Source organism: Hippopotamus amphibius, chromosome 7, assembly GCF_030028045.1.
Source record: "Hippopotamus amphibius kiboko isolate mHipAmp2 chromosome 7, mHipAmp2.hap2, whole genome shotgun sequence".
Taxonomy (NCBI): domain Eukaryota; kingdom Metazoa; phylum Chordata; class Mammalia; order Artiodactyla; family Hippopotamidae; genus Hippopotamus; species Hippopotamus amphibius.
The window spans coordinates 55,113,104-55,129,245 of record NC_080192.1 but is presented as its reverse complement, the minus strand read 5'-3'; positions in this window follow the sequence as shown (position 1 = coordinate 55,129,245).

Below are 16,142 nucleotides of genomic sequence, written 5' to 3'. Positions count from 1 at the left end.
CATTTGTTGAGGCAGAAATGCTGTGACAATAACAGACATGATGTGACTGATATGTTATGGCACTTGCGTGTTACAACACAGGTGATGTGACAATCACATGGGCCTTGTAACAGTTTTGATGTGACACACATAAGCATGTGTGACACATGTGTGGTGATCACGTGAGGTGACACACAAATGGCTTGTGCTTGATGTGATATGACTCTCATGTGTGATGACAGGTATGATGCGATGCTCTGTAAAGCAAGTGACAATGTGAGGTGACACACAAGTTGATTGGAACTGATCTGATGTGACACACACATGTGTGATATGAGAGGTATGATGTGACACTCCTGCATGGCATGTGACTTATATGAGGTGACAATCACTCTCTGGGTGTGACACATGTCAGGAGACACTCTCATGCGTGTTGAGACAGATGTGATATGACAATCACAGGTGCAATGCGACACATATGATGGGGCATTTGCATGTTAAGATACATGTGGGATGACAACCACAGAAGCGTTGTGACAGTTGTGATGTGACAGTCATAAATGGCTTGGGACAAATGAGTGGTGACAATCGTATGCTGATTGTGACCTTCTGAGTTGACATGCATGTGGGTTGTGATGGACATGATGTGACATGCACATGTGAAGTGACAGGTATGCTGTAATGCTTCTGGAAGTCTTCTGACAAATTGAGGTCACAATAACACTCTGAGTGTGACAGGTATCAGGTGACAATGCCACATGTGTTGAGACAGAAATGATATGAGAGCCACAGGCATGATGTGATAGCTATGATGTGACACTTGCCTCTTAAGACACATGTTGAGGTAACAATCACATGAGTGTTGTGACAGTTGTGATGTGACACACATAAGCAATGTGTGACAGGTGTGTGATGACAACCACATGCTGGTTGTGACCATGTGAGGTGACACAAGTGGGTTGTACCTGATGAGATATGACACTCTCACATGTGATGCGACAGATATGATGTGACACTCTGGAAGGCATTTGACACATGTGATGTGACACTCACACTCAGGGTATGACAGATGTCAGATGACACACCCACATGGGCTGAGACAGAAGTGACGTGATAATCATAAGTGTGATGGGATAGATACGATATAATGCTTTCATGTTATGACACATGTGAGGTAACGGCCACATGGGTGTGGTGACAGTTGTGATATGACACTGATAAGAGGCTTGTGACAGATGTGTGGTGACAATCATATGCCAGTGGTGAACACATGAGGTGACAAATGGGTGGTGATGGATGTGACGTGACAGTCCCATATGTGATGTGACAGGGAAACATGACACTTTGTAAGGCACCTGACAAATGGGAGGTGACAAACACACTCTGGGTGTGACAGATGCCAGGTGACACTGCCACATGTGTTGAGACAGAAATGATGCGAGAGTCACAGGCATGATGTGACAGATATGATGTGACACGTGCATTCTGACATAGGAGAAGTGACAGTCACATGGGTGTTATAACAGTTTTGATGTAACACACAGAAGTATGTGTGACAGATGTGTGGTGACAATCATATGCCAATTGTGACAATGGGAGGTGACACACAACTGGGTTGGAGCTGATGTGATGTGACAATCACATGTGCAATGTGACAGGTATGATGTGACAGTTGTGCGTGAAGACACATGTGAGGTGACAGTCACTTGAGCATTGTGACAGTTGTGATGTGAGACTCATAAGTGGCTTGTGACCAGTGTGTGGTGACAATCATATGCAGATTGTGACCATCTGAGATCACATACATATGGGTTTTGACTGATGTGATGTGACATGCACATGTCAGAGGTGACAGGGATGATGTGACACTCCCAGAAGACGTGTGACAAGTGTGAGGTGACAATCACACTGTGGGTGTGACAGATATCAGGTGACACTGCCACGTGTGTTGAGACAGAAATGATGTGATGATCACAGGCATGATATGAGAGATATGATGTGACACTTGCATATTATAACACAGATGAGGTGACAATCACATGGGCATTGTAACAGATTTGACGTGACCCACATAAGCATGTGTGACAGATGTGTGGTGACAATAACATGTGGGTTGTGACCATGTGAGGTGACACACAAGTGGGTTGTGCCTCATGTGATATTTCACTCCCATGTGTAATGTGACAGATATGATGTGACACTCCATAACACATGTGACAAATGTGAGGTGACAATCACACTCGAGGTGTGACATATGTCAGGTGACACTGCCACATGTGTTGAAGTAGAAATGGTGTGACCAATAACAGGCACAATGTGACTGACATTTTTGGATAATTGCATGTTATGACACACATGAGGTGACAATCACTCAGGCATTATGACAGGTGTGATGTGACAATCATAAGAGGCTTGTGACAGATGTGTGGTGACAATCACATGCCAATTGTGACAGGGTGAGCTGATACACACCTGGGTTGTGCCTGAAGTTATGTGACATTCTCATGTGTAATGACATATACTGTGTGATACTCTGTAATGCATGTGACAAATGTGAGGTGACAATCACAGTCTTGGTGTGACAGATGTCATGTGACACTGCCATGTGTGTTGAGACAGAAATGGCATGACAGTCACAGGCTCAATGTGACAGATATGATGTGACACTTGCCCATGATGACACTGGTGAGGTGACAATCACAGGGGGTTGTGAAAGTTGTGATGTGACACACATAATCAGTGTGTGACAGGTATGTTTTGGCAACCACATGTAGGTTGTGACCATGTGAGATGACACACAAGTGGGTTGTGCCTGCTGTGATGTGATACTCTCATGTGTGATGACAGATATGATGTAACACTTCATCAAGCATGTGGCAAATGTGAGTCAACAATCACACTCTGGGTGTGACAGATGTCAGATGACACTGCCATATTTGCTGAGACAGAAATGATGTGACAGTCACAGGCATGATGTGAAAAATAGGATGTGACACTACATAAAGCATGTCACAAATGTGAGGTGATAATGACACTTTGGATGTGACAGATATCACAACTGCCATGTGTGTTGAGACAGAAATGATATGACAATAACAGGCATGTGACTGATATGTAGTGGCACTTGCACATTATGACACATGAGAAGACAATCACAAGGACCTTGTGACAGGTGTGATGTGACAATCATAAGTGGTTTGTGCCAGTTGTGGGTTGACAATCACTCGATGGTTGTGATAATGTGAATTGTGGAAAAACAGGTTTGTGATATAGACTTTGACATGCACATGTGTGATGTGACAGATATGCGACTCTCTCTAAGGCATGTGTCAAATATGAGGTGACGATCACACTCTGGGTGTAACAGATGTCAGGGGAATCTGCCACATGTGTTGAGACAGAAATGAGGTCACAGGTGCAATGTGACAGATATGATGTGACAGTTGTGCATGATGACACAGAGGAGGTGACAATCACAAGGGCACAGTGTGTGTTGAGGCAGAAATGCTGTGACAATAACAGACATGATGTGACTGATATGTTATGGCACTTGTGTGTTACAACACAGGTGATGTGACAATCACATGGGCCTTGTAACAGTTTTGATGTGACACACATAAGCATGTGTGACACATGTGTGGTGATCACATGAGGTGACACACAAATGGCTTGTGCTTGATGTGATATGACTCTCATGTGTGATGACAGGTATGATGCGATGCTCTGTAAAGCAAGTGACAATGTGAGGTGACACACAAGTTGGTTGGAACTGATCTGATGTGACACACACATGTGTGATATGAGAGGTATGATGTGACACCCCTGCATGGCATGTGACTTATATGAGGTGACAATCACTCTCTGGGTGTGACACATGTCAGGAGACACTCTCATGCGTGTTGAGACAGATGTGATATGACAATCACAGGTGCAATGCGACACATATGATGGGGCATTTGCATGTTAAGATACATGTGGGATGACAACCACAGAAGCGTTGTGACAGTTGTGATGTGACAGTCATAAATGGCTTGGGACAAATGAGTGGTGACAATCGTATGCTGATTGTGACCTTCTGAGTTGACATGCATGTGGGTTGTGATGGACATGATGTGACATGCACATGTGAAGTGACAGGTATGCTGTAATGCTTCTGGAAGTCTTCTGACAAATTGAGGTCACAATACCACTCTGAGTGTGACAGGTATCAGGTGACAATGCCACATGTGTTGAGACAGAAATGATATGAGAGCCACAGGCATGATGTGATAGCTATGATGTGACACTTGCCTCTTAAGACACATGTTGAGGTAACAATCACATGAGTGTTGTGACAGTTGTGATGTGACACACATAAGCAATGTGTGACAGGTGTGTGATGACAACCACATGCTGGTTGTGACCATGTGAGGTGACACAAGTGGGTTGTACCTGATGAGATATGACACTCTCACATGTGATGCGACAGATATGATGTGACACTCTGGAAGGCATTTGACACATGTGATGTGACACTCACACTCAGGGTATGACAGATGTCAGATGACACACCCACATGGGCTGAGACAGAAGTGACGTGATAATCATAAGTGTGATGGGATAGATACGATATAATGCTTTCATGTTATGACACATGTGAGGTAACGGCCACATGGGTGTGGTGACAGTTGTGATATGACACTGATAAGAGGCTTGTGACAGATGTGTGGTGACAATCATATGCCAGTGGTGAACACATGAGGTGACAAATGGGTGGTGATGGATGTGACGTGACAGTCCCATATGTGATGTGACAGGGAAACATGACACTTTGTAAGGCACCTGACAAATGGGAGGTGACAAACACACTCTGGGTGTGACAGATGCCAGGTGACACTGCCACATGTGTTGAGACAGAAATGATGCGAGAGTCACAGGCACGATGTGACAGATATGATGTGACACGTGCATTCTGACATAGGAGAAGTGACAGTCACATGGGTGTTATAACAGTTTTGATGTAACACACAGAAGTATGTGTGACAGATGTGTGGTGACAATCATATGCCAATTGTGACAATGGGAGGTGACACACAACTGGGTTGGATCTGATGTGATGTGACAATCACATGTGCAATGTGACAGGTATGATGTGACAGTTGTGCGTGAAGACACATGTGAGGTGACAGTCACTTGAGCATTGTGACAGTTGTGATGTGAGACTCATAAGTGGCTTGTGACCAGTGTGTGGTGACAATCATATGCAGATTGTGACCATCTGAGATCACATACATATGGGTTTTGACTGATGTGATGTGACATGCACATGTCAGAGGTGACAGGGATGATGTGACACTCCCAGAAGACGTGTGACAAGTGTGAGGTGACAATCACACTGTGGGTGTGACAGATATCAGGTGACACTGCCACGTGTGTTGAGACAGAAATGATGTGATGATCACAGGCATGATATGAGAGATATGATGTGACACTTGCATATTATAACACAGATGAGGTGACAATCACATGGGCATTGTAACAGATTTGACGTGACCCACATAAGCATGTGTGACAGATGTGTGGTGACAATAACATGTGGGTTGTGACCATGTGAGGTGACACACAAGTGGGTTGTGCCTCATGTGATATTTCACTCCCATGTGTAATGTGACAGATATGATGTGACACTCCATAACACATGTGACAAATGTGAGGTGACAATCACACTCGAGGTGTGACATATGTCAGGTGACACTGCCACATGTGTTGAAGTAGAAATGGTGTGACCAATAACAGGCACAATGTGACTGACATTTTTGGATAATTGCATGTTATGACACACATGAGGTGACAATCACTCAGGCATTATGACAGGTGTGATGTGACAATCATAAGAGGCTTGTGACAGATGTGTGGTGACAATCACATGCCAATTGTGACAGGGTGAGCTGATACACACCTGGGTTGTGCCTGAAGTTATGTGACATTCTCATGTGTAATGACATATACTGTGTGATACTCTGTAATGCATGTGACAAATGTGAGGTGACAATCACAGTCTTGGTGTGACAGATGTCATGTGACACTGCCATGTGTGTTGAGACAGAAATGGCATGACAGTCACAGGCTCAATGTGACAGATATGATGTGACACTTGCCCATGATGACACTGGTGAGGTGACAATCACAGGGGGTTGTGAAAGTTGTGATGTGACACACATAATCAGTGTGTGACAGGTATGTTTTGGCAACCACATGTAGGTTGTGACCATGTGAGATGACACACAAGTGGGTTGTGCCTGCTGTGATGTGATACTCTCATGTGTGATGACAGATATGATGTAACACTTCATCAAGCATGTGGCAAATGTGAGTCAACAATCACACTCTGGGTGTGACAGATGTCAGATGACACTGCCATATTTGCTGAGACAGAAATGATGTGACAGTCACAGGCATGATGTGAAAAATAGGATGTGACACTACATAAAGCATGTCACAAATGTGAGGTGATAATGACACTTTGGATGTGACAGATATCACAACTGCCATGTGTGTTGAGACAGAAATGATATGACAATAACAGGCATGTGACTGATATGTAGTGGCACTTGCACATTATGACACATGAGAAGACAATCACAAGGACCTTGTGACAGGTGTGATGTGACAATCATAAGTGGTTTGTGCCAGTTGTGGGTTGACAATCACTCGATGGTTGTGATAATGTGAATTGTGGAAAAACAGGTTTGTGATATAGACTTTGACATGCACATGTGTGATGTGACAGATATGCGACTCTCTCTAAGGCATGTGTCAAATATGAGGTGACGATCACACTCTGGGTGTAACAGATGTCAGGGGAATCTGCCACATGTGTTGAGACAGAAATGAGGTCACAGGTGCAATGTGACAGATATGATGTGACAGTTGTGCATGATGACACAGAGGAGGTGACAATCACAAGGGCACAGTGTGTGTTGAGGCAGAAATGCTGTGACAATAACAGACATGATGTGACTGATATGTTATGGCACTTGTGTGTTACAACACAGGTGATGTGACAATCACATGGGCCTTGTAACAGTTTTGATGTGACACACATAAGCATGTGTGACACATGTGTGGTGATCACGTGAGGTGACACACAAATGGCTTGTGCTTGATGTGATATGACTCTCATGTGTGATGACAGGTATGATGCGATGCTCTGTAAAGCAAGTGACAATGTGAGGTGACACACAAGTTGGTTGGAACTGATCTGATGTGACACACACATGTGTGATATGAGAGGTATGATGTGACACCCCTGCATGGCATGTGACTTATATGAGGTGACAATCACTCTCTGGGTGTGACACATGTCAGGAGACACTCTCATGCGTGTTGAGACAGATGTGATATGACAATCACAGGTGCAATGCGACACATATGATGGGGCATTTGCATGTTAAGATACATGTGGGATGACAACCACAGAAGCGTTGTGACAGTTGTGATGTGACAATCATAAATGGCTTGGGACAAATGAGTGGTGACAATCGTATGCTGATTGTGACCTTCTGAGTTGACATGCATGTGGGTTGTGATGGACATGATGTGACATGCACATGTGAAGTGACAGGTATGCTGTAATGCTTCTGGAAGTCTTCTGACAAATTGAGGTCACAATAACACTCTGAGTGTGACAGGTATCAGGTGACAATGCCACATGTGTTGAGACAGAAATGATATGAGAGCCACAGGCATGATGTGATAGCTATGATGTGACACTTGCCTCTTAAGACACATGTTGAGGTAACAATCACATGAGTGTTGTGACAGTTGTGATGTGACACACATAAGCAATGTGTGACAGGTGTGTGATGACAACCACATGCTGGTTGTGACCATGTGAGGTGACACAAGTGGGTTGTACCTGATGAGATATGACACTCTGACATGTGATGCGACAGATATGATGTGACACTCTGGAAGGCATTTGACACATGTGATGTGACACTCACACTCAGGGTATGACAGATGTCAGATGACACACCCACATGGGCTGAGACAGAAGTGACGTGATAATCATAAGTGTGATGGGATAGATACGATATAATGCTTTCATGTTATGACACATGTGAGGTAACGGCCACATGGGTGTGGTGACAGTTGTGATATGACACTGATAAGAGGCTTGTGACAGATGTGTGGTGACAATCATATGCCAGTGGTGAACACATGAGGTGACAAATGGGTGGTGATGGATGTGACGTGACAGTCCCATATGTGATGTGACAGGGAAACATGACACTTTGTAAGGCACCTGACAAATGGGAGGTGACAAACACACTCTGGGTGTGACAGATGCCAGGTGACACTGCCACATGTGTTGAGACAGAAATGATGCGAGAGTCACAGGCACGATGTGACAGCTATGATGTGACACGTGCATTCTGACATAGGAGAAGTGACAGTCACATGGGTGTTATAACAGTTTTGATGTAACACACAGAAGTATGTGTGACAGATGTGTGGTGACAATCATATGCCAATTGTGACAATGGGAGGTGACACACAACTGGGTTGGATCTGATGTGATGTGACAATCACATGTGCAATGTGACAGGTATGATGTGACAGTTGTGCGTGAAGACACATGTGAGGTGACAGTCACTTGAGCATTGTGACAGTTGTGATGTGAGACTCATAAGTGGCTTGTGACCAGTGTGTGGTGACAATCATATGCAGATTGTGACCATCTGAGATCACATACATATGGGTTTTGACTGATGTGATGTGACATGCACATGTCAGATGTGACAGGGATGATGTGACACTCCCAGAAGACGTGTGACAAGTGTGAGGTGACAATCACACTGTGGGTGTGACAGATATCAGGTGACACTGCCACGTGTGTTGAGACAGAAATGATGTGATGATCACAGGCATGATATGAGAGATATGATGTGACACTTGCATATTATAACACAGATGAGGTGACAATCACATGGGCATTGTAACAGATTTGACGTGACCCACATAAGCATGTGTGACAGATGTGTGGTGACAATAACATGTGGGTTGTGACCATGTGAGGTGACACACAAGTGGGTTGTGCCTCATGTGATATTTCACTCCCATGTGTAATGTGACAGATATGATGTGACACTCCATAACACATGTGACAAATGTGAGGTGACAATCACACTCGAGGTGTGACATATGTCAGGTGACACTGCCACATGTGTTGAAGTAGAAATGGTGTGACCAATAACAGGCACAATGTGACTGACATTTTTGGATAATTGCATGTTATGACACACATGAGGTGACAATCACTCAGGCATTATGACAGGTGTGATGTGACAATCATAAGAGGCTTGTGACAGATGTGTGGTGACAATCACATGCCAATTGTGACAGGGTGAGCTGATACACACCTGGGTTGTGCCTGAAGTTATGTGACATTCTCATGTGTAATGACATATACTGTGTGATACTCTGTAATGCATGTGACAAATGTGAGGTGACAATCACAGTCTTGGTGTGACAGATGTCATGTGACACTGCCATGTGTGTTGAGACAGAAATGGCATGACAGTCACAGGCTCAATGTGACAGATATGATGTGACACTTGCCCATGATGACACTGGTGAGGTGACAATCACAGGGGGTTGTGAAAGTTGTGATGTGACACACATAATCAGTGTGTGACAGGTATGTTTTGGCAACCACATGTAGGTTGTGACCATGTGAGATGACACACAAGTGGGTTGTGCCTGCTGTGATGTGATACTCTCATGTGTGATGACAGATATGATGTAACACTTCATCAAGCATGTGGCAAATGTGAGTCAACAATCACACTCTGGGTGTGACAGATGTCAGATGACACTGCCATATTTGCTGAGACAGAAATGATGTGACAGTCACAGGCATGATGTGAAAAATAGGATGTGACACTACATAAAGCATGTCACAAATGTGAGGTGATAATGACACTTTGGATGTGACAGATATCACAACTGCCATGTGTGTTGAGACAGAAATGATATGACAATAACAGGCATGTGACTGATATGTAGTGGCACTTGCACATTATGACACATGAGAAGACAATCACAAGGACCTTGTGACAGGTGTGATGTGACAATCATAAGTGGTTTGTGCCAGTTGTGGGTTGACAATCACTCGATGGTTGTGATAATGTGAATTGTGGAAAAACAGGTTTGTGATATAGACTTTGACATGCACATGTGTGATGTGACAGATATGCGACTCTCTCTAAGGCATGTGTCAAATATGAGGTGACGATCACACTCTGGGTGTAACAGATGTCAGGGGAATCTGCCACATGTGTTGAGACAGAAATGAGGTCACAGGTGCAATGTGACAGATATGATGTGACAGTTGTGCATGATGACACAGAGGAGGTGACAATCACAAGGGCACAGTGTGTGTTGAGGCAGAAATGCTGTGACAATAACAGACATGATGTGACTGATATGTTATGGCACTTGTGTGTTACAACACAGGTGATGTGACAATCACATGGGCCTTGTAACAGTTTTGATGTGACACACATAAGCATGTGTGACACATGTGTGGTGATCACGTGAGGTGACACACAAATGGCTTGTGCTTGATGTGATATGACTCTCATGTGTGATGACAGGTATGATGCGATGCTCTGTAAAGCAAGTGACAATGTGAGGTGACACACAAGTTGGTTGGAACTGATCTGATGTGACACACACATGTGTGATATGAGAGGTATGATGTGACACCCCTGCATGGCATGTGACTTATATGAGGTGACAATCACTCTCTGGGTGTGACACATGTCAGGAGACACTCTCATGCGTGTTGAGACAGATGTGATATGACAATCACAGGTGCAATGCGACACATATGATGGGGCATTTGCATGTTAAGATACATGTGGGATGACAACCACAGAAGCGTTGTGACAGTTGTGATGTGACAATCATAAATGGCTTGGGACAAATGAGTGGTGACAATCGTATGCTGATTGTGACCTTCTGAGTTGACATGCATGTGGGTTGTGATGGACATGATGTGACATGCACATGTGAAGTGACAGGTATGCTGTAATGCTTCTGGAAGTCTTCTGACAAATTGAGGTCACAATAACACTCTGAGTGTGACAGGTATCAGGTGACAATGCCACATGTGTTGAGACAGAAATGATATGAGAGCCACAGGCATGATGTGATAGCTATGATGTGACACTTGCCTCTTAAGACACATGTTGAGGTAACAATCACATGAGTGTTGTGACAGTTGTGATGTGACACACATAAGCAATGTGTGACAGGTGTGTGATGACAACCACATGCTGGTTGTGACCATGTGAGGTGACACAAGTGGGTTGTACCTGATGAGATATGACACTCTGACATGTGATGCGACAGATATGATGTGACACTCTGGAAGGCATTTGACACATGTGATGTGACACTCACACTCAGGGTATGACAGATGTCAGATGACACACCCACATGGGCTGAGACAGAAGTGACGTGATAATCATAAGTGTGATGGGATAGATACGATATAATGCTTTCATGTTATGACACATGTGAGGTAACGGCCACATGGGTGTGGTGACAGTTGTGATATGACACTGATAAGAGGCTTGTGACAGATGTGTGGTGACAATCATATGCCAGTGGTGAACACATGAGGTGACAAATGGGTGGTGATGGATGTGACGTGACAGTCCCATATGTGATGTGACAGGGAAACATGACACTTTGTAAGGCACCTGACAAATGGGAGGTGACAAACACACTCTGGGTGTGACAGATGCCAGGTGACACTGCCACATGTGTTGAGACAGAAATGATGCGAGAGTCACAGGCACGATGTGACAGCTATGATGTGACACGTGCATTCTGACATAGGAGAAGTGACAGTCACATGGGTGTTATAACAGTTTTGATGTAACACACAGAAGTATGTGTGACAGATGTGTGGTGACAATCATATGCCAATTGTGACAATGGGAGGTGACACACAACTGGGTTGGATCTGATGTGATGTGACAATCACATGTGCAATGTGACAGGTATGATGTGACAGTTGTGCGTGAAGACACATGTGAGGTGACAGTCACTTGAGCATTGTGACAGTTGTGATGTGAGACTCATAAGTGGCTTGTGACCAGTGTGTGGTGACAATCATATGCAGATTGTGACCATCTGAGATCACATACATATGGGTTTTGACTGATGTGATGTGACATGCACATGTCAGATGTGACAGGGATGATGTGACACTCCCAGAAGACGTGTGACAAGTGTGAGGTGACAATCACACTGTGGGTGTGACAGATATCAGGTGACACTGCCACGTGTGTTGAGACAGAAATGATGTGATGATCACAGGCATGATATGAGAGATATGATGTGACACTTGCATATTATAACACAGATGAGGTGACAATCACATGGGCATTGTAACAGATTTGACGTGACCCACATAAGCATGTGTGACAGATGTGTGGTGACAATAACATGTGGGTTGTGACCATGTGAGGTGACACACAAGTGGGTTGTGCCTCATGTGATATTTCACTCCCATGTGTAATGTGACAGATATGATGTGACACTCCATAACACATGTGACAAATGTGAGGTGACAATCACACTCGAGGTGTGACATATGTCAGGTGACACTGCCACATGTGTTGAAGTAGAAATGGTGTGACCAATAACAGGCACAATGTGACTGACATTTTTGGATAATTGCATGTTATGACACACATGAGGTGACAATCACTCAGGCATTATGACAGGTGTGATGTGACAATCATAAGAGGCTTGTGACAGATGTGTGGTGACAATCACATGCCAATTGTGACAGGGTGAGCTGATACACACGTGGGTTGTGCCTGAAGTTATGTGACATTCTCATGTGTAATGACATATACTGTGTGATACTCTGTAATGCATGTGACAAATGTGAGGTGACAATCACAGTCTTGGTGTGACAGATGTCATGTGACACTGCCATGTGTGTTGAGACAGAAATGGCATGACAGTCACAGGCTCAATGTGACAGATATGATGTGACACTTGCCCATGATGACACTGGTGAGGTGACAATCACAGGGGGTTGTGAAAGTTGTGATGTGACACACATAATCAGTGTGTGACAGGTATGTTTTGGCAACCACATGTAGGTTGTGACCATGTGAGATGACACACAAGTGGGTTGTGCCTGCTGTGATGTGATACTCTCATGTGTGATGACAGATATGATGTAACACTTCATCAAGCATGTGGCAAATGTGAGTCAACAATCACACTCTGGGTGTGACAGATGTCAGATGACACTGCCATATTTGCTGAGACAGAAATGATGTGACAGTCACAGGCATGATGTGAAAAATAGGATGTGACACTACATAAAGCATGTCACAAATGTGAGGTGATAATGACACTTTGGATGTGACAGATATCACAACTGCCATGTGTGTTGAGACAGAAATGATATGACAATAACAGGCATGTGACTGATATGTAGTGGCACTTGCACATTATGACACATGAGAAGACAATCACAAGGACCTTGTGACAGGTGTGATGTGACAATCATAAGTGGTTTGTGCCAGTTGTGGGTTGACAATCACTCGATGGTTGTGATAATGTGAATTGTGGAAAAACAGGTTTGTGATATAGACTTTGACATGCACATGTGTGATGTGACAGATATGCGACTCTCTCTAAGGCATGTGTCAAATATGAGGTGACGATCACACTCTGGGTGTAACAGATGTCAGGGGAATCTGCCACATGTGTTGAGACAGAAATGAGGTCACAGGTGCAATGTGACAGATATGATGTGACAGTTGTGCATGATGACACAGAGGAGGTGACAATCACAAGGGCACAGTGTGTGTTGAGGCAGAAATGCTGTGACAATAACAGACATGATGTGACTGATATGTTATGGCACTTGTGTGTTACAACACAGGTGATGTGACAATCACATGGGCCTTGTAACAGTTTTGATGTGACACACATAAGCATGTGTGACACATGTGTGGTGATCACGTGAGGTGACACACAAATGGCTTGTGCTTGATGTGATATGACTCTCATGTGTGATGACAGGTATGATGCGATGCTCTGTAAAGCAAGTGACAATGTGAGGTGACACACAAGTTGGTTGGAACTGATCTGATGTGACACACACATGTGTGATATGAGAGGTATGATGTGACACCCCTGCATGGCATGTGACTTATATGAGGTGACAATCACTCTCTGGGTGTGACACATGTCAGGAGACACTCTCATGCGTGTTGAGACAGATGTGATATGACAATCACAGGTGCAATGCGACACATATGATGGGGCATTTGCATGTTAAGATACATGTGGGATGACAACCACAGAAGCGTTGTGCCAGTTGTGATGTGACAGTCATAAATGGCTTGGGACAAATGAGTGGTGACAATCGTATGCTGATTGTGACCTTCTGAGTTGACATGCATGTGGGTTGTGATGGACATGATGTGACATGCACATGTGAAGTGACAGGTATGCTGTAATGCTTCTGGAAGTCTTCTGACAAATTGAGGTCACAATACCACTCTGAGTGTGACAGGTATCAGGTGACAATGCCACATGTGTTGAGACAGAAATGATATGAGAGCCACAGGCATGATGTGATAGCTATGATGTGACACTTGCCTCTTAAGACACATGTTGAGGTAACAATCACATGAGTGTTGTGACAGTTGTGATGTGACACACATAAGCAATGTGTGACAGGTGTGTGATGACAACCACATGCTGGTTGTGACCATGTGAGGTGACACAAGTGGGTTGTACCTGATGAGATATGACACTCTCACATGTGATGCGACAGATATGATGTGACACTCTGGAAGGCATTTGACACATGTGATGTGACACTCACACTCAGGGTATGACAGATGTCAGATGACACACCCACATGGGCTGAGACAGAAGTGACGTGATAATCATAAGTGTGATGGGATAGATACGATATAATGCTTTCATGTTATGACACATGTGAGGTAACGGCCACATGGGTGTGGTGACAGTTGTGATATGACACTGATAAGAGGCTTGTGACAGATGTGTGGTGACAATCATATGCCAGTGGTGAACACATGAGGTGACAAATGGGTGGTGATGGATGTGACGTGACAGTCCCATATGTGATGTGACAGGGAAACATGACACTTTGTAAGGCACCTGACAAATGGGAGGTGACAAACACACTCTGGGTGTGACAGATGCCAGGTGACACTGCCACATGTGTTGAGACAGAAATGATGCGAGAGTCACAGGCATGATGTGACAGATATGATGTGACACGTGCATTCTGACATAGGAGAAGTGACAGTCACATGGGTGTTATAACAGTTTTGATGTAACACACAGAAGTATGTGTGACAGATGTGTGGTGACAATCATATGCCAATTGTGACAATGGGAGGTGACACACAACTGGGTTGGATCTGATGTGATGTGACAATCACATGTGCAATGTGACAGGTATGATGTGACAGTTGTGCGTGAAGACACATGTGAGGTGACAGTCACTTGAGCATTGTGACAGTTGTGATGTGAGACTCATAAGTGGCTTGTGACCAGTGTGTGGTGACAATCATATGCAGATTGTGACCATCTGAGATCACATACATATGGGTTTTGACTGATGTGATGTGACATGCACATGTCAGAGGTGACAGGGATGATGTGACACTCCCAGAAGACGTGTGACAAGTGTGAGGTGACAATCACACTGTGGGTGTGACAGATATCAGGTGACACTGCCACGTGTGTTGAGACAGAAATGATGTGATGATCACAGGCATGATATGAGAGATATGATGTGACACTTGCATATTATAACACAGATGAGGTGACAATCACATGGGCATTGTAACAGATTTGACGTGACCCACATAAGCATGTGTGACAGATGTGTGGTGACAATAACATGTGGGTTGTGACCATGTGAGGTGACACACAAGTGGGTTGTGCCTCATGTGATATTTCACTCCCATGTGTAATGTGACAGATATGATGTGACACTCCATAACACATGTGACAAATGTGAGGTGACAATCACACTCGAGGTGTGACATATGTCAGGTGACACTGCCACATGTGTTGAAGTAGAAATGGTGTGA